Below are 25,768 nucleotides of genomic sequence, written 5' to 3' on the forward strand. Positions count from 1 at the left end.
TGAGGTACTCTACATTACATGTAGAGGGAGTCTATTCCATAAAAGGGGGAGTCTCTGGGACACAAATCTGTCCCACCAACAAGTCATGTTGATGTCACAGACCAGGTTGAGGTCTTGCATGCAGAATACTCGAGTGGAGCTTGACTTGTGGATATGCAGCAGTCCCATCAGGGAGGGAGTCTGAGATTGCTTTGTATGCCAGACAGAGGTCACCTCTGAGGAGTCTTTAGGAGACTGAGTAGAGGGACCGGTCTTTTAGCCTATCTGTGTAGGGTAGATGTTTGAGGCCCTGGATTCTCTGGGAAGGAATCACTGTGGTCTCTCCAGCTGCTGCATGTGCTTTGTGAGATACATGCCAAAAGGGGCATCGTATTCAATAATTGGTCTTATAAGGGAAGAATACATGGATGTTATGACCACCTTGCCCCCGGATGAGATACCCTTACTAATGAGGTGGGCCATGTAGAAATCTTTCCGTACAATGGAGGCAATATGGGGTCAAAAGTCAGTTTGCTATCAACCTGGGTTCCCAAGTCCCTCACGACTGATTGCATGCTTAGTGCCTTATTATCAATGTGATAATTTGTGCGGATGTCATTCTTCCCAAAAGGGATGTTGAGGCATTTTTTGGTATTCAGTTTGAGACCATGTTTCTGGCACCAGTCATTTGTTTGGGTGAGACTTGCTTGGAGGATGTCCACATCACTAGGGGAATTGATGACAGCATCCAGCTTGCAGTCATCTGCAAACTTGGTCAGCCATAATCCACTCGATTTGGCGTGCACCTCTGATAAGTATATCCCAAACAGCAGAGGCCACAAGACCAATCCCTGGGGTACACTGCTTGTTACGGGTCTACTACTTGAAGTGGCTTTCCCTATTTTGACTAGGTGGGTTCTATCAATGAGCCAGTTTGCTACCCTTCTGGTAACATATGGATTGATGTCTAGTTGAGAAAGTTTTCTATTATACCTGAGTGGGGAATAGTATCAAAGGCATTGGCCAAGTCAAGGTAGATGGTGCGCACTGTTTTCCCCTTCTCTATGGCCTTGGTGACTGCCTCAAAGAAGTCGACCAAATATAACAGGCATGACCTCCCCTTGACAAAACCAAACTCTGTGGGATCAAGTGTCTGGAGGTTGCCAATGTCCTTGTTAATAAGGTCCATGATAATCTGCTCCATGGCCTTACAGATCAGGCTAGTTAGGCTGATGGGTCTATAATATCCTGGATTAGTGGATGCTCCACCTTTATGCAAAGGGATGACAGTAGCTGTCCTCCACTTGGTTGGAACGAACCTGGTACTCAGGCTTTGGTTGAATAGGGTGCCTAATGGTGCTGCAAGTTCCTGCCTGAGTTCATGTAGGATGCAGCCTGGGATGTTATCGGGTCCCATGGAGGCTGTATTTTTTGCCTTTGAGAGGGCAGTGATGACTTGCTCCCTAGAGATAAGGGGAGGGGGGCAGGTACTGGGGATGTCCAGTTTTACTGATGGGGGACGGGAATGAAGTTTTCACTGAACCTGTCTGCCGACAGGTTGGCTATATTTACAGGGTTTGTGTATGTGGTGTTCTTGACTGCCAGTTCTGAGCAGATCTGGGTGCTTCCCTTGAGATTGTGGACATATCTGAAGAAAGCCTTATGACTGTTTTTAGTAGATGTGGCCAGTTTGGACTCGAAGTTTGCTTTGGAGGATTTCACCTAGTGCTCTTATTTGCTTGCCCAGGCTAACGAGAAATTGCTTCCAATTAGACACCTGCTCCTTTTTGTTCCTGGACAGCAATTTTTCCTTTTGTTATACAGTTTATTTATTGTAGATGTCCACCAGACAAGTTTACTCTTTCTTGAGGAGGATGATTTTGTCCTGTCTGAGATTCCTGATTCCATGCAGCTATATAAATGCTCATATAGTACTTTGGTGTAAGTTTGGACATATGTGCCAGTTTCTGTGGAGGGGAGGGAGCTGTGAAGCTGTTTATACATTCCCTCAGGAGGTTGTAATCAGCTTTGGAGAAGTTTTTTTGTTTGACCCTAGCTGTGGGGGGGGGGGGGGGATGCTGACTTCGAAAGTGACTGCTTTGTGCTCAGATCTTACCAGGAATAATGACACTGTAGGGATGCTGCAGCGGTTACTCATGTTGCTTAATACCAGGTCCAAGATATTTTCACCTCTTGTGGAGGTGTCAACCAACTGGTCCAAGGCATTTGCATTGACAAAATTAAGGAATCTCTGGGGATTTGTGTTTTGGCATGAGTATTTCTTTCAGTCTATGGTTGAATAGTTAAAGTCGCCCAGGATCAGGGTAAAGGGCTGAATCTTGATAGATTCGAAGAGGTTCAGGTAGGGGGAGTGTGCATCTTGAGTCAGAGTTGGAGGCCTGTAGCTAGCTATGATTTGAATAGGGGTCTTGTCAATGGTTAACTGCACCAGGAGTGTTTCCTGTGCATCATACTATTTAACCAGCCTGGAGGTAGGTATGTCTTTTATATACACTGCAACTCCATCTCCTTTTATTTTGTTGCACACGGCTTAGGGTCTGAATGAATGATAGGATGAGTAACCTGGTATGGCTGGGGTGGTTTCCACAGCTTTGAACCAGGTTTCTATGACTGCACAAATGTCAGCTTCTTCCAGGGTTAAGAATACTTGCAATGAGTGTAGTTTCATCTTTATACTGCTAGCATTTAGCAGCATAACCTTTAATTTACATTTTGATGAAATTTTCATGGTGGTAGTTTTGACCTCATGGCATTGCCTAAAAAAGGCACTATGGAGAGACAAGAGCCTTTGCCAGGAGCCTGAAGCCCAAGGGAGACAGATGCAGGCCATCTCTGGCAAAGCATCATAGCTTGTCAATCATGTCATTCCAGGCTGTCAGGTATTGGATCCCCTTTGAATGACACCAGAAACTAAGCCAGTTGTTAAAGTCAATCATTTTCTGTTTGTATTGAGACATCATTCTGGGTTATGGTAGAATGTTGCTCAAGGCTAGGGACATACCTGCCTGGGACACATACTCAGTGAGCTCAATCATGTCTCTCTTCATATGGTCCAGGGAGGTACATCTAAAGTCATTCACTCCAACATGGACTATGACAGAGTCATAACAGTACCTGTTGAGAGACTTGAGTGCATTGGTGATATAGCGAATTCTGGCACCCGACAAACAACTAACCATGACTCTCTCCTTATCCAGCCTGGTGAGGGGCACATCTGTGTGTCTCACAATGGAGTCTCCTATGACTAATATGTTTGGTTTATGTTTAGGCCTTAGTGGCTGTGAGACACAGGTGTGTGGACTATGTGTGGTGTGGTGGGCAGTGGAGTTTGTGTGTGTTTATGCCTCGGAGGTCTTTTTTGTTTGGATATGCTTTTGTTGAGGGCCTCGGCATATGTGGGTGGCGTCTGAGATGTGGTGTTCATGTTGCCAACCTTCTCAGTGCCAGATATACTGATTTGTGGGGGAGAGAGCTATGACACTAGGTGCTTGATGTAATTGCATCTCTCACAAATTGTGTTCCTAGGTGGCAGTAGTAGAGGGTTGTCCGTGCACATGAGGCAGTTGCTACACTGTCTCAGGATGCCCACATGGACCAGACTGCCAGGAGAAAATGTAAGAAATTGTCCATCCATATTTGTCAGAAACTGAAAGAGTTAAGAGGGTAAAGGGAGGAAGGACTACGAGTAGTACTACTAGATGATAATACAAGTGCTACTAAGGGAAAACTTGTAGCTGGAACACCTCAAAAAAGGTTAAAAACCGTGCAGCTGAAGCTCTGGATGCAACAGACCTGTATGTAGACTATGGTACTCAATTTTAAGGTTAAGAACTCAGTAAGGAAAAAACTCACAGTGAAGCACATTTTAATCACTTATAGTCAAAAGAATAGAACTCACAGTATGAAAAAATACAGTTAAACAGCAATAAAACGCAGTAAAATGCAGTTAAACAGTAATGAATTGCAGTAGATAGCAATGAAATATAGTTAATCAGTAGATTGCTTAAGTTAGAAATAATCCATTAATAATTTATGGTCTGGTAAGTTTTTCCTCTTAAGAAAAAGCAGGATGTGACAAACCATTTTTGATCACACCAAACCTCCCAATGTTAGTACCTGATATAATTGGTCATGCTAGTAAAAAAGGATTTGGTCAAGGTGATGTCACACTGAACAGGGACTGGTTCTAACCCTGGTTAATACAACCCTCACCATGTTTCCTCATTCTGGTTCTGACTCTACAAATGATGGCTGCACCTGTAAAGCTACACGATTGCGCTCCTGGGTGGTCTCTTTTTCAGACCAGCCAGGAGCACAAGAATTCACTCGTCGCTGGTCTGAGCAAGAGACCTTAATCCTTCTGCATAACTTGTACCTGGAGAAGATACAGACATGCATACATACCAGTACTTGGAAAAAAAGCGATATCTGGCAAGAGTAAGGTGACCACCTTTCAACCTTGACATGTATAACCTACTCTAGTTAGCAGAGCTGTTTCAGGTATGGTGACTTGCAAAAATGTAGTGCTGGCCAGCTGGCCAAGTGGGTTGATAAAGCTGAGGTAAGAATGTCAGAGTTCTACAGTAAGTACAATTTTTAATCTGTCTATATATAGCGATATATATATATATATATATATATATATATATATATATATATATATATATATATATATACATACACATATGTTTTGGTACCGATTTTTAAGAATAAGGGTGATGTGCAGAGCTGTAGTAACTACAGAGGGATTAAATTGATCAGTCACAGCATGAAGTTATGAGAAAGAGGAAGCTAGGTTAAGAAGGGATGTGATGATTAGTGAACAGCAGTATGGTTTCAAGTCAGGAAAGAGCACTACAGATGTGATGTTTGCTCTGAGAGTGTTGATGGAGAAGTACAGAGAATGTCAGAAGGAGTTGCATTGTGTTTTTATAGACTTGGAGAAAGCATATGACAGGGTGCCTAGAGAGGAGTTGTGGTATTGTATGAGGAAGTCAGGAGTGTCAGAGAAGTATGTAAGAGTGGTACATGATATGTACGAGGGTAGTGTGACAGCGGTGAGGTCTGTGGTGGGAGTGACAGATGCGTTTAAGGTGGAGGTGGGGTTACATCAAGGATCAGCTCTGAGCCCTTTCTTATTTGCAGTGGTGATGGACAGGTTGACAGACGAGATCAGACAGGAGTCCCCATGGACTATAATGTTTGCAGATGACATTGTGATCTGTAGTGAGAGTAGGGAACAGGTGGAGGAGACCCTGGAGAGATGGAGATATGCTCTAGAGAGAAGAGGAATGAAGGTCAGCAGGACTAAGACAGAATATATGTGTGTGAATGAGAGGGAGTATAGAGGAATGGTGAGGATGCAAGGAGTAGAGGTGGCGAAGGTGGATGAGTTTAAATACTTGGGGTCAATAGTTCAGAGTAACGTGAGTGTGGAAGAGAGGTGAAGAAGAGAGTACAGGCAGGATGAAGTGGGTGGAGAAGAGTGTCAGGAGTGATTTGTGATAGACGAGTACCTGTAAGAGTGAAAGGGAAGATCTACAAGAGGGTAGTGAGACCAGCTATGTTATATGGGTTGGAGACCGTGGCATTGACAAAAAGGCAGGAGTTTGAGCTGGATGTGGCAGAGTTAAAAATGTTAAGATTTGCACTGGGTGTGACGAGGGTGGACAGGATTAGGAATAAGTATATTAGAGAGTCAGCCCAGGTTGGAAGGTTTGGAGACAAAGCCAGAGAGGCAAGATTACATTGGTTTGGACATGTGCTGAGAAGGGATGCGGAGTATATTGGTAAAAAGATGCTAAGGATGAAGCTACCAGGTAACAGGAAAAGAGGAAGGCCTAAGATAAGGTTTATGGATGTAGTGAGAGAGGACATGCAGGTGGTTGGTGTGACAGAGCAAGATGCAGAGGACAGGAAGAAATGGAAACAGGTGATCCGCTGTGGTGATCCCTAACGGGAACAGCCGAAAGAAGATGATGATATACATATACACACACACACATATATATATATGTGCGTGTGTGTATGTGTACACATATATATATATATATATATATATATATATATATATATATATATATATATATATATATATATATAGGTATGTGTGTGTGTATATGTGTGTGTTTGTGTGTGTGTTGGTATGTATGTGTGTATGCATATATATATATATATATATATATATATATATATGTATGTATATATATACTCTGCCCCCACTCCCAGTAACTTTAATAAACCAACTCCGAGATCACACTATAGTGCATGAATGGAAATATTTCCATTCTGCGCTATAGTGAGATGCCAATTCCGCATTGTCGGCATTCTGAATGTCGATCATAGAATGTTGGCAAACTGAAGGGGACCCATATATATATATATATATATATATATATATATATATATATATATATATATAGATATATAGATATATACACACACACACACACACACACACACACACACGTATATATATATATATATATATATATATATATATATATATATATATATATATATATATATATATATTCCGGATACTGGCTAAGACTCTAGCCACCCCTATAGTGCCTTTTTTAGGCAAGGCTCAAATGACAAATTCACCACCCTAAGAGGTACAGGCAAGAAGAATCCGAGGGCATTGCTAATCAATGCTAGAAGTCTAAACCTCAAAATGCACTCTCTCGAGGCACTCCTTAAAATGGAGAACATCGACATCTGTGCAGTGACAAAGACCTGGTTCAAGGCTCCAGAGAGTACCCCTGCATTACCAGGCTATAATTCATACCACACCTTTCAGCCACCTAACCTGGACCGAAACACTAAAGGCGGAGGCGTGTCCATATTCATTAAGGATATCCACACCTCCAGGCTAGTTGCTCAACATAATGCATCCAAAATTATCCAAGTGCAACTAACTCTGGGCAAGACTGCAATCCAAATTGTAGCTTGCTACAGATCCCCCACCATGCCCCAGGATTCCCACTCCTCATTTCTTAATACACTGGAAAATATTAGAGTACAACCTAACACCCTAATAATGGGCGATTTCAACTACCCTACCATTAACTGGGAAAACTACTCATGTACCAACACTTGTGCTCAATGTTTTCTGGAATTCATAAATTCCAATGCCATGGATCAACTTATCCACACCCCCACCAGGGGCAGTAATATCCTAGACCTGGTTATTACCAACATGTGCAACTGGTGTTCCACACCAGAGGTCAATTCCTCATTGATCAGATCCGACCACAAGCTAATCACCCTAGACATCCACATCACTCCCCCACACCCCATTAGGGAAATCACAGTAAAAACTTTCTCCAAAGCCGTCACGCTTCTTAAGACAGAAGTGGCAAACTTCACGACACCCATGCTGACGGACAATAGAGGTATGACTGCTGAATCCTACACAAATGCATTTTATAAGCACTTACACAAATGCATGGATCATGCAATCCCTAACAGAACCAAGATGCTATCCTCCAAAAAAAGGAAGCCAATCTGGTGGTGCCCTGCCATAAACAAACTCTACAACAGAAGGAAGAAACTGTTGCAAAAAAGAGTAAAATCCCATGATTGGAGAAACTCCCTGGTCAGCCTCAGTAAGAAGCTGAGATCCCTCATAAAATCCTCCAACGCTAGTTATGAAAACAAAATCGCCACTGACTCTAAAGACAACCACAAAGCATTCTATAGCTATGTCAAGAATCTCAATGGCAACACTCCGATCTACTCTGAGTTGCAGCACAATGGCACTAAATATACAGAACCAACTGATATTGCCAACATCCTGGCAGATGGGTTCAGTGCTAACTTTACCCCTCTGTCATCCCCTAAAGGGCCCATCTCTATACCAGAAGAATGCAAAGTTCCTGTAATCATGGCTGCACAGGTAAAAAACACACTATCCAAAGCCAAGAACACAGCATCCATGGCACCTGACGACATCCCAGGCTGTGTTCCACATGAACTACAGAATGAACTGGCACCCCAACTAAGTACCATGTTCAATCATAGCCTCACCACAGGCTATGTGCCCACTCAGTGGCACACAGCAACAGTTATCCCACTCCACAAAGGGGGAGCCACCACAGACCCCGGAAACTACCACCCCATTAGCCTAACGAGCCTGGTCTGCAAGGCTATGGAGCGTATCATCATGGAACTTATAAACAATGACATTGGTAATCTCCAAACTCAGGACCCCACCCAGTTTGGGTTTGTAAAAGGCAGATCATGTCTCTTAAACCTGATAGACTTCTTTGAAGCAGTCACCAAAGTCATAGATGAGAGTAAGGTGGTTCACACAGCCTGTCTAGATCTCGCCAAGGCTTTTGACACCATCCCCCACTCTGGAATTATAGATAAACTCACTAAACTAGGTATAAATCCCTATGTCACAAGATGGGTTGCCAACTGGCTCACTGACAGAACCCACACTGTGAAAGTAGCAGACTCCAAATCCAACTTCAGACCAGTGACAAGTGGAGTACCACAGGGTTCAGTCCTGGGTCCTCTCCTGTTTGGGATCTACTTCTCTGAAGTACAGGCCAACACAGAAGGTCTTTGGCTAACGAAGTTCGCAGATGACTGCAAACTAGAAGCCATAATCAAAACTCCAAAAGATGTGGACATCCTACAACAGGGCCTCACTGAGACAGATGCCTGGTGTCAAAGCCATGGCCTCAAGCTCAATGCCAAAAAGTGCATTGTCATCCCTTTTGGTAAAAACTCAGTACCCATGAACTACCACATAGGTGGTAGTCTACATAACCCCAAAAGTGTGATAAGAGACCTTGGGACACAGGTGGATAGTAGTCTCTCATTTGATAATCACATCACCACAGTAGTCAGGAAATCCTTCTGTGTGGCACACCTCATCACAAAATGTTTCTCATCCAGGAAAAAAGAGGTCATTGTTCCCCTCTTCTCATCACTCATTAGACCCATTATAGAGTACAATGCCCCTTTTGGTATGTACCTCACAAGACATCTACAACAACTGGAAAGGCCACAGAAATACCTCACAAAGAGGATTACCGGCATCAAAGAGATGCCCTATGCAGACTGTCTCAAAAAACTGTAGCTTTACTCCGCTGCATATCGCCTACTCAGAGGCGATCTCTCCCTAACACACAAAGCTATGTCAACCCAGAGCTTTTAGACATGCTCCACTTAAAGAAATCCCAATCCCTATGAGCTACACGCACTAGGGACCTAAACCTCGTCACCACAATAAACAGAACATGCTGGAGGGATAGATTCCTATCCCAGAGACTTCCCATACTCTGGAACAAACTACCTATCTATATCAAACAAATCTCCTCATTAGCACTCTTCAAGAAAAATCTTGATGATTGGATGGGAGATAGGAAATTCACCCCGGGGATCACTTCTGTGGCTCTGTTCGACTGTGACACAGGAAAATAATTTTCTTGGGTGGCGAAAGCCAGGGTACATTTGGCTAGGCTTATGTAGGCCCTAGGGCCAGTAGCCTAGTACCTACCTATGAACCTATATACACACACACACACACACACACACACACACACACACACACACACACACACACATACATACATATATATATAAATTGTCCAGGTATATGTACTTCAGCAGTCAGATATCTTAATCTGCAAATATGTATGAGATGACATTCTGAAATGCATTAAAAAAATACTGTTTCATGTAGACATCCATCTTTTCATAACAGAGTAAAAATACTGCTATTACCTGTTAAGAGGTTACAGTAATAAAGTAAAATGTCAGTAAGGAATATGAAAATAGTAATTTGTACAGGTAACTGAGAAAATGTATGAGAAATATTCAAATATCAGTAATGCTGACTGTAGGAAATACAGTTATGAAATAAAGATTGCTGTTTCGGATGTAAAGAATTGTGTAGCATTGCATTAAAAAAGTTGTAAGACCTCTTCTGTTTATTACAAGAAGACAGATTCTGTGAGAGGTAACTAAACATAAGTGAAAAGAAACAATGAACTCAATTGTGTGTTCAAAGTATTTCTTGCTGCACATACTATATGGCTGAAATGACACTTACCACACTATGGTGAAACTTGAATGTTGGGGGAGGAGAGGGGGGTTATTGGCTTTAATAATGAGCAGCACATACCCTTTCAGAGAACAAGCTGTTTTACTTCATTATTGTACATTAAACAAAGTTCTGCAGAAAAGGAAATTCATGCTTCCTTGAATTGTTACATCTCAGCATTTGCAGTTCAGGTTTTCCACAGATTCACCCTACACAATCCAGTAGAATAGTTCACTATTGAGTCCACTGGGCCAAGTAGAGCCCATTTTCAGTGGAGGCCCGGGGAGAAAAGCCCCAAAAGCAATTAACAGAATATAACATAAGTACAGTAAGGAATATAGAGTATACAAAAGCATAAGCATACAATTTAAAATACAAATACAAAATCAGGGAGTATACATTAAAAAAAATAAAAATGTTAAAATATAGATAAAGTCAAAAATAATATAGAGAGCATAATTAAAAGTATAAGTCATAAAGTGTTTATACAAGTTTAGTGTTTGTTCTAACAATAATTTTAGTGATCAGAAGTGATAGTAAATGAGATTGAAGGGAGGTTTGAAAGAGACAACAGTGTAATTTAGTTGGGAAGGGAGCAGGAACAAATATTGTTGCACCTTTGCAGCTGAAATAAATTTAAAGGAAGACAGGAAGAGATCAAGGAAAATGTGTTATATTGTCATTTTTGAAGCTCTCGGTGGTTTATTGACTTGAAACCTTGCATTACAATAGTATTGTGTGAATTTATTGTGTTTTTTTCTGTTTTGTCTCTCCTCACCTTTATTCTCTTTTATTTATTATTTTGGTTATGCATTTCTTTTTACTATGTTGTTTTGCTTCTCTCCCATGTAATTTTTCTTTTATAGAGGTTCAAATCACTCTGGAGCAGACCAGGCATGTACCTCCCAGGCTAGGAAGAGATCACTCTTTGCCCATCCTGGGCTGTCCTTGCACGTCTGGAGTGAAGGCACTGATCCTGCGAGGCACTCCGGCATGTGGCAGCTTGGCAAGCAACCCTGAATGTGGGCTTTTGAGTTTGGTTGAGGATGTAATGGCAGAGGTAGTTGACAACATCAGGGACCTCCACTGCAACACCATCTGGCAGTGGATGTGTTTGAGGCTCTGTGGACTGGGTACACACTTGGAACTTCCTCAGCTCTTCTTCTCTTACTGTTTCTCCTTCATCCTATTCCCTATTGCCCATCCACACTACCCTCATAAACAAAAACTTTTGAAAAATGGGGGGGGGTGTATCCCCCAGCAGAAACATAGTGCTCATCCTCTCCCGCCTAATCCAGTTCAAACTTTCTTGATGTTTCCCTTCTGTGTTCCTGTCTTCGTTTACTTTCCAATCTTTTCTAACACCCCCATTCTTTTCTTTAATGAAACCATAAGTGTATCCATTAAAGGATACCCTTATATGAAACTATTCCAACTCCTTTACTTAAAAAAAAAGCTTTAGCTGCTGTGCAGTCTGCAGCTTTGCTATAATGCTTTGAGTGACTGCACTCAGCCATGCTTGCTCACGATATGCCAAGGCAGATACAATATACGATACTGAGAAATACTTCACACATATGAAAAGACAACCTTTAAACAATTTACATGTGTAGAAAAAAAGGGCATGATTATAGAAATTGCTGTTGATTTCCATAGTCATCACATCTTATATGCATATTCACATAGTGCCGCCATCAGCAGATATGTGCTACGCACTTGCGCAGCCCCTGACTTTGAATACCACCTATAATTTTATACGTGAATTTCCAGTTAATTATTTTACCTGCAAAATTGAACATAGGCTTGAGAAAAGAGTTGTTTTTACAAGTGATTTTCCACTTAATTTAACTGCAAAATTGAATACAATATAAGTTTTGTTATGTGCTAGGATATAATCGTGTGCATTGAGGAGGAAGGACTAAATCTCAGCATTATCCTTGTTGTTTGCTAAATCTGCTTATACATTGATTTTTTAACAAGGACTGATTCCTAGGCTCTGTAGTATAAAAGCTTATTGAAAAGTGGGTATACATTGATTTAATGTTCATTCATTCAGGGTTCTCTTTGTGATTCCGTACACTATGATGGTTCATTCACTGCTTACTCCATTTTTTCAGTTTCTGATCACTTGGCTTTCTTTTTCTGAATGTCATTTGTACACTACTCTTTGTTTTCACTGGAGACTGTGGTGGCGACTACCTCATTTCTCTCTCTCCTCGTTCCACTGTAGATCAACCATTTTAATGTAAGTGTTCTCTTACTCCTGTAACTGGGCTTCCCTGTAGCTTCTCTCTAATCCAGTCTCTTCTGTCTACCAACACCTCTTTTTTTTCTCTAATGCTGCTCCAATCCTTTGACAGGTTAGTCATGCATATCGCAATCTCTCTGATGGTACCACTTCCTTTATTATTTCCTTCCTGTAACTCATTTCACCTCACACTATACCATAGCCCTATCACATCCCATCAACCTCCTCTGTATAACTAACATAACTCTAAGAATACAGACTTATCTGCACACCAGCTCTGATCTGGCTGATATTGGTTATTTTCATGACTGTATGTGTCCACAAAGAGAATCGACCAGAAGACAACATCAAACGTTTACTAGTCTGTTTTGATAAGTATCCAACTCTTCATTCACATACGCAAAAAACTATAGTACCACCCCCAAAGCTGACAAATTTTTTCATCTTTTTCTTAAAAAAAGTCTTAATATTTAGCATTACTGAATCCGAGGGTGGAAGTTCTAAATATTAAGCTGTGCCTCTAGCATTTTTTTTTTTTTTATTAAAGATGCCTAGTCGTGGTCCATGGTATTTTCCTTGTTTTCTTTTGAGACAGAAGCTACTGTAGTCTAGAAAAGGTTTATGTTTGTGTTTGTGTGTCTCAGGTCTCAAGTACCCACATGTGTCTGAGAGTCCTGTTTTTGAACAGAAAAGCATTGCTTATTCTGCTTTTCCAAATTTACTACTCTTAATCCCATGTTGTGTTGTTGTTGTTGTGTCTTTCAGCTTTTCCCAGTTAGGGGTCGCCACAGCGGAACTCCGGTCCACTAATGATTGGCAGTAGATTTTCACGTGCCAAGTTGCCAGCTCTGACGCACAACCTTCAACAAAGGTACACCCATTCACGCATGTCTCCACACAGAAGACGCTCTAGCTGAGAATCGAACAGGACAATGTCTTACTGTGATAAGTAAGACAAATTGTTCTGCAAACCACCTCTGAGGTGACTGATTCTGATTATGTGCATCATAGTAGACACAATTTTATGTGTATAACAGTATACATCATATAGAGAATAATCCAGGCATAGCACAAGAAAAGACTTTGTCTAGTCCCTTTTGATCAATGTCCTGTTTCTCATGCACAAAAGCAAATGGACTGCTATGCAACCTCATCCTGACTTTACTCTCATGTTTTGTTAACAAAAAAAAAAATAGAAAGTTTACTATTTAGAGCCAAGAGACATGAGAGAGAACAGTTCTACATATTAAGCCAAGCATCTGGTCTTTTAAGATGACAACTGTGTGAAGCCCACAATTTATTCTTCTTCTTTTCTTTTGACACAGAAACTACAGGAGTCTAGAAAGGACGTGCGTGTGCATGTGTGAGTGTGTGTGCATGTGTGAGTATGTGTGCGCATACATGTGTTTTTTACACTGTTTCAGAACTTAAAACCCCCACACTATAGTAATGTAAAATGTCCACAGATACTTTTTTATCTCACTTGTAAAGAAAAAAGATAATACGCGTTTTAATATTTGTTAAAATTTTGCTCCATGTGAACATAGATATTATGTGTCTATATTTTCCTAACATTTTATTCTACTGTGAACATGGTATCAGCAGTTAAAAAAACATAACTTGTTTGCTATAGTGAATACTATATTGATATCCAGTATTTGTGCCATGGTGCTCTGGAAAGCCCCCTTTCTATTCCTACTTTTCCAGCATTCCCTTATTGTCAGAAGGTTTTACATAAAAGTCTTCCGTAGAACTGTTTAACTGTTCATTTGTACATAATTGTACTTAGACGTTTACATAAAATGGTTTTATATGGGGATAAATGACAAAACAAAATGAGAAATAATTGAGAAATTATTGACTAATGGGAAGTTAAATATAAAGATACTGTAAGCAAGGGATTTTTATTGTATTGCAAGTCGGTAAATCCTTGAAATTTATTTAATAACAATTATGGTTAGGTGTGTCTGATGTTGTCTTCCATGAAAATGGAGTTTTACTCTATTTTTTACGAGTCATATTATCCTGTTTAGCTTTCCTCATATACAACCATTCATACTTCTTCTTCTTTTGGCTTTTCCCATTTAGGGGGTCGCCACAGCAGATCACCTGTCCACTCATGATTGGCAGTGGAGTTTTATGGTGTCGAGTTGCCAGCCCTCCGCCCAACCTTCCACAGAAGGCACACACATGCACGCACTCATGCCTAGGGCCAATTTAGAGTGTCCAATCCACCTACAGCATGTCTTTGGGATGTGAGAGGAAACCGGAGCACCCAGAGGAAACCCACATGACCACAGGATGAACATGCAGACTCTGCACAGAAGGCACCCAGCCAAGGATCAAACCAGAGAACCTCTTGCTGTGAGGTGGCAACACTAACTGCTGCACCACCATGGCCGCCCATACAACCATTCAGACTGCTACACACATATTAATATCAAACAAGATGTATGTTTTGCGTGGTTGATAGATTGTTTCATTAAAATGAGATTGTCTGATAGTCTGAATTTCATGTCAACAAAACTCATCAAACTAAATCAGTCTTCTGATATAGCATTGCTTTCAGAATAAAACTGACCATTGTGTTTTCTGGGGGTGTGGAGAGGGAGGGAAAGAGTCACCCATACTTCCTAAAGGGCTATACAACCTGAATCCCTCTAACCTATACAATAAAATCCCTCTATTGCAGTGATCTTAGAGTACTTTGGCGTACTCAGTATATAGTAACCCATAGCAGTACAGGACAACACTGTAACACAGAATGATCTTTTGCAAAGGAAAATTAAATCTCCAAAAACCAAGAAAAGGAACACTCTACCACTGAAGAAAAACAATGCGATTAAAATATGTAAGGATTTTTATATTATTTCTTAAATATATATTTTTCATGGATTTTAACAATTTTTTTAGTGATTGGGTGATATTTCATAATTTTTTAGGCCAATATTAATTGGCTAAAAATAGTCATGTGATTGACAACAGCATATATATATATATATATATATATATATATATATATATATATATTCATATAGAAAAAAGGGGGAAGAGAGTCTTTTTGAATTTTGTTTTGATGAAGCCCCTTACAAAACAAAAGATAAAAGCGTTGTTTTCAGGAAAAGTACTTAACATTCCGAGTGTCTAAGTAAAGGTGCTTGAATTTTTATCTATATTGTGGTTCCACAGTGTGTTTGCTGCTGAAAACCATTGTTTTTTCTTTGATTATTAAAAATTTGTTTTCCACCCATGTAGTTTCTTAAAGCAAAATAAATCTTCAGATGAAGAGAGTTTTGGCTGACTCATCTTTGTCATGAAAAAATCATCATACTTTGTGTTAGTATAAAGTTACTGTTCCTCTGCAAGGTAACTTTATAATACTGAAAAGTTTACATCACACTTATCCTGGAATACCCAGAATGAAATACTATGATTTTGTATTTGTAGTGGCCTATCATGAATTGGGTACTGAAAAGAAAATAAAGCTCTGGAGCAAGCATCAGTCCAGCAGTAGACCACAACTACTAGTCATTGGTGACTCCATAGTCAGACACACTGATGTCCCGCTCACCAGACTGAGTAAGGAGAAGGTCACAGTAAGCTGCCTGTCGGGCGCTAGAATCCGCCACATAACGCAAGCACTCAGGTCTCTCAACAGCAAGTACAAATATGACTCAGTCATTGTCCACGCTGGTGTAAACGACCTGAGACGTACCTCCTTGGACTACATGAAAAGAGACATTGAGGAGCTCTCTGACTATGTAGCCCAGGCAGGTATGACCCTGACCTTGAGCAGTATCCTACCTTCACCAAGAGTGATGCCACAATACAGAGATAAGATGATCAGCTTTAACAATTGGCTTAAACACTGGTGTCATTCAAAGGGGATCCAGTATCTGTCTGCCTGGGATGACATGCTGGACAAGCCACGCTGCTTCGCAAGGGACGGCTTGCACCTGTCACCCTGGGATTCGGATATTGGCAAAGGCTCTTGCCACCCCCATAGTGCCTTTTTAGGCAAGGCTCAAATTCTAAACCTACCACCCTAGAACACAAAAAGGGAAAAAACTAAGGGTAATGCTGCTCAATGCCAGAAGTCTCAATCTCAAAATGCACGCACTCGAGGCCCTTCTCAGTATGGAGAACATCGATGTCTGTGCTGTGACAGAAACCTGGTTCAAGGCTCCTGAGAGCACCCCAGCGCTATCAGGTTTTACCTCATATCATGCGTTCGGCCCCAAAATCCGGACAATACCAAGAAAGGAGGGGGGGTATCCATATTCATTAAGGACACCCACACCTCAAGACTGGTGGCAACGCACGATGCATCGGAGACCATCCAGGTGCAATTAACCATAGGCAAGACTGCTCTGCAAATTGTAGCATGTTACAGGCCACCCTCACAAACTCAGGAACCTCACATGGCCTTCCTGAAAACACTAGAGGGATAAATGTATCACCAAACACCATCATACTAGGTGACTTCAATTACCCTAATATAGACTGGGAACACTACTCAAGCCCAAACACCCTAGCCCAAAAGTTCCTGGAATTCATAAACTCAAATGCCATGGAACAACTAGTCACCATCCCCACAAGAGGAGATAACATACTTGATCTCATCATCACGAACATGGGAGCACAATGTTCAACACCGAAGTATACCCCTCACTGGTGAGATCAGATCACAAACTAATCTCGCTGGAGGTCCTCATCCCACCCCACCTGAAATAAAAAAGACCACAGTAAAGAACTTCTCAAAAGCCGACTTCACACTTCTAAAGACTAGTGTGGTCTCCTTTAAGGCCCCGAGCTGGTGGAAAACAGTACTCAAGCCGCTGAATCACTTACAGACGCCTTCTACCAGCACCTGCAGGACTGCATGGATAAGGCAATCCCAAACAAAACAAAGACTCTTAGTACCAAAGGCAAGCGTCCAGTCTGGTGGACCCCAGCCATAAACAAACTCTACAATAAAAGGAGGAAGCTACTACAAGATACAGCAAAATCCTTAAAAGGTAAGACACCCTTGATCACTATAAGTAAAAACTAAGAGCTCTCATAAAATCATCCAAAGCAAATTTCGAGAGAAAAATAGCTAAAGACTCAAAAGACAATCATAAGGCCTTCTTTAGCTATGTTAGACACCTAGGAGGAAACTCCCAGATATGCTCAGAACTAGTTCAAAATGATGTGAAGATTACTGATCCTACAGACATTGCCAACATACTGGCTGACAGGTTCAGTGCAAACTTCTCCCCTCCCCAAAAGGAGAGATATCTATACCAAACGATTGCAGCCCCCAAACATCTCCAGCGCCCAAGTGAGAACTGCTCTCTCCAAAGCAAAAACACAGCATCCATGGGACCTGATGGTGTCCCCGGCTGTGTGCTCCACGAACTCAATGAGGAATTAAACCCACAGCTAGGACAGCTGTTTAATCAAAGTCTTACCTCTGGATACGTACCCAGGGAGTGGCGCACTGCAACTGTGGTCCCACTTCACAAAGGCGGTGCCTCCACCGACCCTGGAAATTACCGGCCCATTAGCCTGACAAGCCTTATCTGCAAAGCCATGGAGAGGATCATAATGGACCTCATAAATAAAGACATAGGGAATTTGCAGACTTTGGATCCAACCCAGTTTGGCTTTGTCAAAGGCAGATCATGCCTTTTAAACTTGGTTGACTTCTTGAAACAGTCACCAAAGCCATTGGCGAGGAAAGGCAGTCCATACAGCCTACCTCGATCTGGCTAAGGCCTTGATACAATACCCCACTCGGGTATCATTGAAAAACTCATCAGCTTAAATGTTAACCCATACATCACAAGATGGGTTGCAAACTGGCTGAGTGACAGAACCCACAGGGTCAGAGTTGCTGGCGCCATGTCAGACTCAAAACCTGTCACAAGTGGTGTCCCACAGGGCTCAGTCCTGGGCCCACTCTTGTTTGGCATCTACTTTTCAGTACAAGCAAACACAGGAGGGTTATGGCTGACAAAGTTTGCAGATGACTGCAAACTGGGCGCCATAGTAGAAAACACATCTGACACAGATATCCTTCAGAAGGGTCTCACAGAAACGGATAACTGGTGCCAGAGCCACGGCCTGAAGTTAAATGCCAAAAATGCATAGTCATACCCTTTGGGAAAAACAAGGTTACCCTAGCTACCAAATAGGTGGCAATCCACTGAGCACAGAAGAAGTTATCAGGGACCTGGGGACCCAGGTTGATAGTAGTCTGTCATTCGACACCCATGTAGCTAAAGTAGTTAGGAAGACTTTCTACATTGCCCACCTTATCATGAAGGGATTCTCATCTAGATCAAGGGAGGTCATAGTCTCCCTTTACTCATCACTCATCAGACCAATGATTGAGTACAATGCCCCATTTGGGATGTATCTGACCCGACACCTGCAGCAGCTGGAGAGGCCACAAAAGTTCCTCACCAAAAGGATAAAGGGTCTCAAAAATCTGTCCTATGCTGCCCGACTGAAAGAACTCCAGCTCTATTCAGTCGCTTACCGCTTGCTCAGAGGTGACCTTTGCCTAACATACAAGGCCATGTCAAACCCAGATTTGATGAATATGCTTCACCTCAAAAACTCTAGATCCATCAGAGCCACAAGGGCGGAGACTTAAACCTCGACACGGCTATTAATAGGACGTGCTGGAGGGATAGATTCATTACCCAAAGACTCCCTATGCTGTGGAACAAAATCCCGGTACATGTGAGGCAGAGCACCTCGCTGGCCTTGTTCAAGAGAAATCTTGACCAATGGATGGGAGATCGCAGATATACCCCAGGGATTACCTCAGTGTCACTGCTCGACAGAGGCACAGCAAAATAATGGGTATAGTTCCCCATACTAAAGGGGTGGCGTAAGCCACAAAACGATGGGCTAGGCTTGTAAATGCCCTCGGGCAGATAGCCTAGTATAAACCTATGAACCTATGAACCTATGAACTTAATTCCGTTTTGTACCCATGGGAATGACCTGAAATGCCACAGTGTAGACTGCATAAGTCTAAGTTAACATGACGAAGTTGAACTAATCTTTGAAAACCTGTTTTTTGCTTTTTAAGAACTGTTCATTCAAAGTTGAAGGATGGGTATGCCACAAAGTTGTCTGTTTCTTTTGCAATCACTGCAAAAATGGTACAACATGTTTTCAAACATGGCCTTCTATAATGGTACCAGGCTTAACATCACTACACTAGTGATCAGTAATCATATTGTTGCCCACTAATGTGTGATTCTAGAGAAATTTTGTTATCATGGCTTTGTGACTAAATCTGAAAAGCCATTGCACTTTCAATAGGAAACATACTTGAAGACCATAATATTAAATGGAATCCTAGTATACCATTTCTGTTCCCCAAGCTGTTTATGAGAACTTGTAAAGATTCATTGTAGTCATCAGCTTTCTGACCAGGTTCACTGATGCTTTTTGTAAATTCTTCATATTGAACTAAATCATAAATAACACCCATTTTAGCATTCTAAGCTGTGGTATGTTAGACTGGGAATGTTATCACATCAGCAGAAGCCCCCATTTCCAAGGGGCCCACAACAGTACTTGCACACTGACTTGTCTGCTGTCCTTAAGATGCTGTCTTTGACAAAGTAATAGTTGGCTTTAACAAGACACATCTTTGTATATTTATCTCCTTGACCCTTATCACAATAATCAGGATTAGATTTAAAAAAACAACCTTGGATGAATCTGAGAATCAGGCATCTCAAGCTCAAATGTGGTATACTGTGAAAACTTTCAAGGCAGTCTCATACTGTTTCAGAAGACTGAAGTACAAAGATGCTAGAAATGGCTGCAAGCATGCAGTAATAAAGCCAAAAAGGAATCAGTTCTTCAAAACTCTAGAGCAGTGCAACTACCTCTGACAATGAATAGTGTTACTACTTACATCAAAGTCTGCATTCAGACAGCTCCCCACACAAAAGCTCCTGCTTGAGTGCTAGCCCACTGTTGTCCTGCAAGTCTTTTTAAACAAGTACAAAGTTCATCTGAACCTGCAGAACCACTTGCCCCAAAAATATACACACTGACAATAATGTTCTTTCCATTCTGTAGCAACAGATCACCAGGAGATTTACCATAAAAAAAATTCCCAAGGCAACATAATGAATCTGAATCATCAGCTGAAGGCCTACTGCCATCATTCTTCAAATTAACTACAAATGCTGTTGTTTATCCTGGCGCTCTACTGAATAGCAGCAGCAGGATCAAAAAGGATTATTCCCAGGCATGTGGAATGACTTAATAATCATACTTCTGAATTAAAATTAATCAAAACAACAACCTATCTATAGCGACTTCTCTTTGCTAAGCCCATGGCCAAAATGTTATAAAAATCTAGTAACATAATATATTCTGCTCATAATTTCAAAAATAATTGTTACTTGCCCTCAAAATGGTTTCACAGCTGTTTATGGAATGGATGTAACTATGATAATGGGAAAACTAAACACTTGTAATATTTTAGTAAGATGTGACAAAGAAGTAAAATGTAAAAACCTGTGCAAAATCCTGGAGTTTTTCTATCAGTAAAGATGCAGCAAAGATATGAAATGTCACAAATTCTACACAACCATTTTTTATAGAAATGTAACAGAACGTTGAAACACTTTCACACACACACACACACACACACACACACACACACACACACACACACACACACACACACACACACTGCAGAGCTTTGGACTCCTTAGACTGCTGCTTCCTGTCAAAAGCCATTTACCTTTTTGGGGATTTGGGGGAATTTTTTTAAATTTTGACTTAACAGTAAGTACAAGGTCAGGACTTCATTACCTAATACAAAAGGGGTCAGGACTTCATTACCTAATACAAAAGGGGGGGTATTTGTCTTAAAGGATTGTACTAGATGAATAGTTTTAGTACTGACTCATTCTAGAACATAACTACAGCTAAAGTGATACTTTCTTTGAAAATTAGCTCAACTGTTGATCCAGTCAGTCTGCTTTTCCTCTTCAAATTACATGTAGGACTCTTAGAAAGCTTGGGGGCAGTGAGAAAAACCTTTACATGCATTGTAGATAAGAAGAGAGATCACCTACTGCCAAGAGTGGCTGAGCTTTTATTTAAACATTTTCCCTGACTGTCTTTTGCAACTGGTAAATGAATATAAGATTCAGATTATAGAAATATTCAGTTACTGGGGGTGATAGAGCCAGGTAGATGTTAATATTTTTGATGTTCATCGTGGTTCACTGTTGCAGTCATTACTGTAGGGTTCTTCCTGCTGGCAGCAGCCCTCGAACGGCCAGAGTCCCAAAGTCTGGGTCCGATGTCGGCTGAGGTCACTCCTTCCCTGAAGTCAGCACATCAGGGGTATAAAGGCCTCAGCCGACGCCATTTTCCTCAGTCTTTCTTGCCGCACGGTGCCCGAAGCAAAGCAGTTCGCAAGTGCCGGTCGGCCGACTCCTGTTCACTTTGGTGATTTGTCTGAAGACTTCTTCTTCCTAAAGCTAAGTACCCCGTTGGGGAAACTTTTTTCTTGCTCCAGTCCGATGTCAGAAAAAGTTAATAATTGTATTTCTTGTGGGAAGCAAATACCTCATAAGGATTTTCATTCATACTGTATTCCTTGCCTAGACCCTGACCACGACATAGCTAGTTGTAGGTTTTGTGCTAGATTTAACCAGCGCACTATTAAGCGCAGGTACAATTTTGCCTTACATTACTTTGGGAGAAGATTTAATTACAATATGTCGTCAGATTCTTATCCGGCTGGAGCACACAAACGGCGCAAAGATAAAGACAGGCCTCTGAGGTCCAAAACGTACGACATTTCTTTCCTAGAGCCAGTTGCCGGGTCATCAGTGAGGCACTTTCGCAGCCCCTGTCGTCCACCACTTTTGAACCGCTTGCCTGTACCGACTCCCATGAGGAGCCGATGGGGCCTTCTGAATTTCAAGGGACCGGACCTTCGGATAATGCTTCCTCAGATGGGTCCGGAGCCGCTGTGCAGGCACCGGCTTCTGAGGGGGTTTTCAGGCCTACACAGCTTCATGTTAAATTGGCTTCAGTTTTACAGTCAAAGACAAAGACTAAGGCTCCGGCAAAGACAAGCACAGGCCTCTTCAATTCAAGGCCCTAGACCTCAGGGACAGATGCTTAAAATGGCCAAAGACCTGTTAACTATGATCAGGGGTTCCCATCCCCCTCCTGCCAAAAGGCCTAGGCAAGAACCAGATTATGATTCATCAGATCAGGTTTCAATTTCTTCTGCTTCTTCCTCTCAGCAGGACTATTCCTTCCCTCCTTATGAGGATTCTGATGCTGAAGAATCCCTTCCTTCAGCTTACCCTCCTGAAGATTATTCTTTTGGGGAAACCTTGCATGACATGAGAGAGCATTTCCATTGGGAAGGGCAGGAATGCTCTGAATCCAAGAGGAGGCTTAGAGATTTTCTTCTTCTTACCCAGCATAGGCCCCTGGCTATCCCCCCTGTCTTGGACATTGTGGATGATGTTTTTACAGAGTCTACGCTCTCTCCTGATTCCTTTCCTCCTGCTCCTGTCAAACAGGATAGGTATTATAGGGTTCTGGATTCTCACAAATTCCTTTTTAAAAATCCTTCAGCTGATCCAGAAACTATTTCGCAGGGCCCTAAGGGTGTTAAAGCAGCCTCTGCTAAGAACCCTATTCCCTCTGACAGAGAATCCAGAGCCTTGGAAAGATGGGGCAAAAAAGTCTATACTTCCGCTACTTTGTCTATTAGAGCTTTGGATTGTCAATTTCATATGTTGAAATATCAGCAGTACCTTTTGTCTGTGTTGAAACAAAAGATGTCAGCTGTTTCTGGTTGTACAGAAAATAAGGAGCTACAGGATTTATTGCATGCTATTGAATAGGTGGGTAAACATACCCTGCACTGTGGTTTTTATTCTTTGGAGGCTTCTTGCAGGGCTGCAGCTACTGGCACAGTTATTAGAAGGCATGCTTGGTTAAGGGAGCAAAGTTTGCCAGATCAGGTTAAGGCTAAACTGTTGGATGCCCCTCTACAGCACAATGTTTTGTTTGGGGCCAAAGCCGAGGAGGTATTAAACAAAATGGAAGACAAGGCCAAATCTATGCAGACGGTTAAAGATTTTCTACAGGTGCAACCTCCTAGGTTTAGCAGGAACTGGCCAGCTAAGCTTCGGTCCTTTCTGACCTCGGACAGACCCCAGAGAGGCAGATACAGGCGTTCCAGAGGTAGAGGACAGGCACAGACCTCTTTCAGACCCAGGCAGTGGAGTGCTCCCTCTCCCAAGGGTGGAGAAGATAGGTCACAACCTTACAGGAAACAGTCTTTATGACTCTCCCTTATTATCTCCAGGGGCTCCTCTCCTGGAAGCGCCTTTGGGAGGAAAAATTTATCTTTTCCATCACAATTGGAGCCACATAACCAAAGACAAATGTGTTCTGGACATAGTTTTAAGGAGTTACAAGTTTCATTTCCATACCTTGCCAAAACCAAATGGATGGCCACACCTACAAAAGCATCAATGTGCAGAGGCTCAGAAGCAAGTTCAGTCCCTCATGGCTTTGAGGGCCATAGTATTGGTACCAAACACAGAAATAGGGCAAGGTTTTTATTCAAGACTTTTCCTGGTTCCCAGGAAGGAAAACACATGGAGACCAGTCCTGGACCTTTCAGTACTAAACACCTTTCTGGACATACCAAAATTCAAAATGCCCACTCTGCAGCAGCTGCTGCCCATGTTGAGCAAGAATGCTTGGATGGTGACTTTGGACTTGAAGAGCGCTGCCCTTTGGCTTATCTACTGCGCTCAGGGTCTTTACCAAGTGCCTGGCTCCAGTAATGGCATTTTGCAGACAGAAGGGAATTCAAATATACCCTTATCTGGATGATTGTCTCATTCAAGCGGACAACAAGGAGACTTTACGTCAGCATCTGTTTTTTGTACAGCATCTTCTCAGGTGTCTAGGGTTTACAGTGAACCCAAAGAAATCAAACCTGGTACCCACTCAACAGATTACTTTCCTGGGTGCTCTTTTGAGCACTACAGCCCAGATAGCTTACTTGACACCAGACAAAAAAGTGCAACTGGCTTCCTCTTTCAAAAACCTGGCTGCAAAGAGTCAGCTAACTGCAAGAAAAATTCTGCAGGCTTTGGGTTACATGGCATCCTGCATTCTGCTAATACCATATGCAAGACTGCATATGAGGAAAATACAGTGGAACCTCAAGAGTGTATGGTCTCAGCATTGTCACAGTTTGGAAACAGTGATCACAATTTTGCCTTGCCTCCAGCAGGAATTTCTTTGGTGGGCCTAGGCCTGTCTCTAGAACAAGGGAAAGCCTTTCTGTCTGACTCCAGCCAATCAAGTGATAATGACGGATGCTTTGGACTATGCATGGGGAGCCCACATGCAAGGAAAATGTCTTCAGGGTGCCTGGACAGAGGACCAAATGCACCTGCACATAAATTTGAAGGAAATGCTAGCTGTACAGAATGCTCTGACAGCTTTCAAGGATCTCATTCTACCAGAACAATTACTGATAAAGACAGAAAACACTACAGTGATGTGGTACATAAACAAGCAGGGAGGCTCCCACTCTTACCCCCTGTGCAGACTGGCCATGACTCTGTGGAACACAGCACTGGTCTCCAAGGTGGATTTACAAGCACAATTTCTGCCAGGAAAAGACAACTCTCTGGCAGACAGGCTAAGCAGAAATCTCTCAGATCCACACGAATGGGTGTTGGATGTTCAGATATTCAGGATGATAACAGAGGCATGGGGGTGCCCGGACATAGATCTCTTTGCATCCCCCCAAAACCACCAACTTCAAACGTTCTGCATGAGGACCTACCATGAACGGGCATGGAAAGTGGATGCTCTTTCATTCAGTTGGAAAAACCTCTCAGTGTATGCCTTTCTTCCATTGCCTCTTCTACCAAGGGTACTTCTGAAGATCAAAGAGGACAAACCAAATATTATTCTTCTGGCTCCCAACTGGCCTCGACAATTCTGGTATTCAACCCTGATGAACTTGGCTCAGGGTCCGCCCTGGATTCTACCACAAATTCCGCATCTACTGTCTCAACAAGATGGCCGGATCCTGCACAGTCATGTCAAAACACTAAATCTAGCAGCCTGGCGAATCCAGGGGCTATAAGCAATTCTACCCTTACCAAACAGGTAATGGATGTAATTCTTGAGGCTAGAAGGCCCAGCACCAGGAAATCTTATGCAGGAAAATAGAAGAGATTTTGCATCTGGAATCAGGCCCAGGGTTTTGATACTACAGTTCCAAACATCCCTCTGATTTTACAATACCTAACAGAGATGTTGCATCAGGGCCTGTCTTTTTCATTTATCAAAATACATGCCTCTGCTATTTCTGCACAATACAATACGGATTACCTATTTTTTCTCATCCGTTACTTAAACAATAT

The sequence above is a fragment of the Protopterus annectens genome, chromosome 7.part0, assembly GCF_019279795.1.
Source record: "Protopterus annectens isolate FY-2018-M chromosome 7.part0, PAN1.0, whole genome shotgun sequence".
NCBI classification, from domain to species: Eukaryota; Metazoa; Chordata; order Ceratodontiformes; family Protopteridae; genus Protopterus; species Protopterus annectens.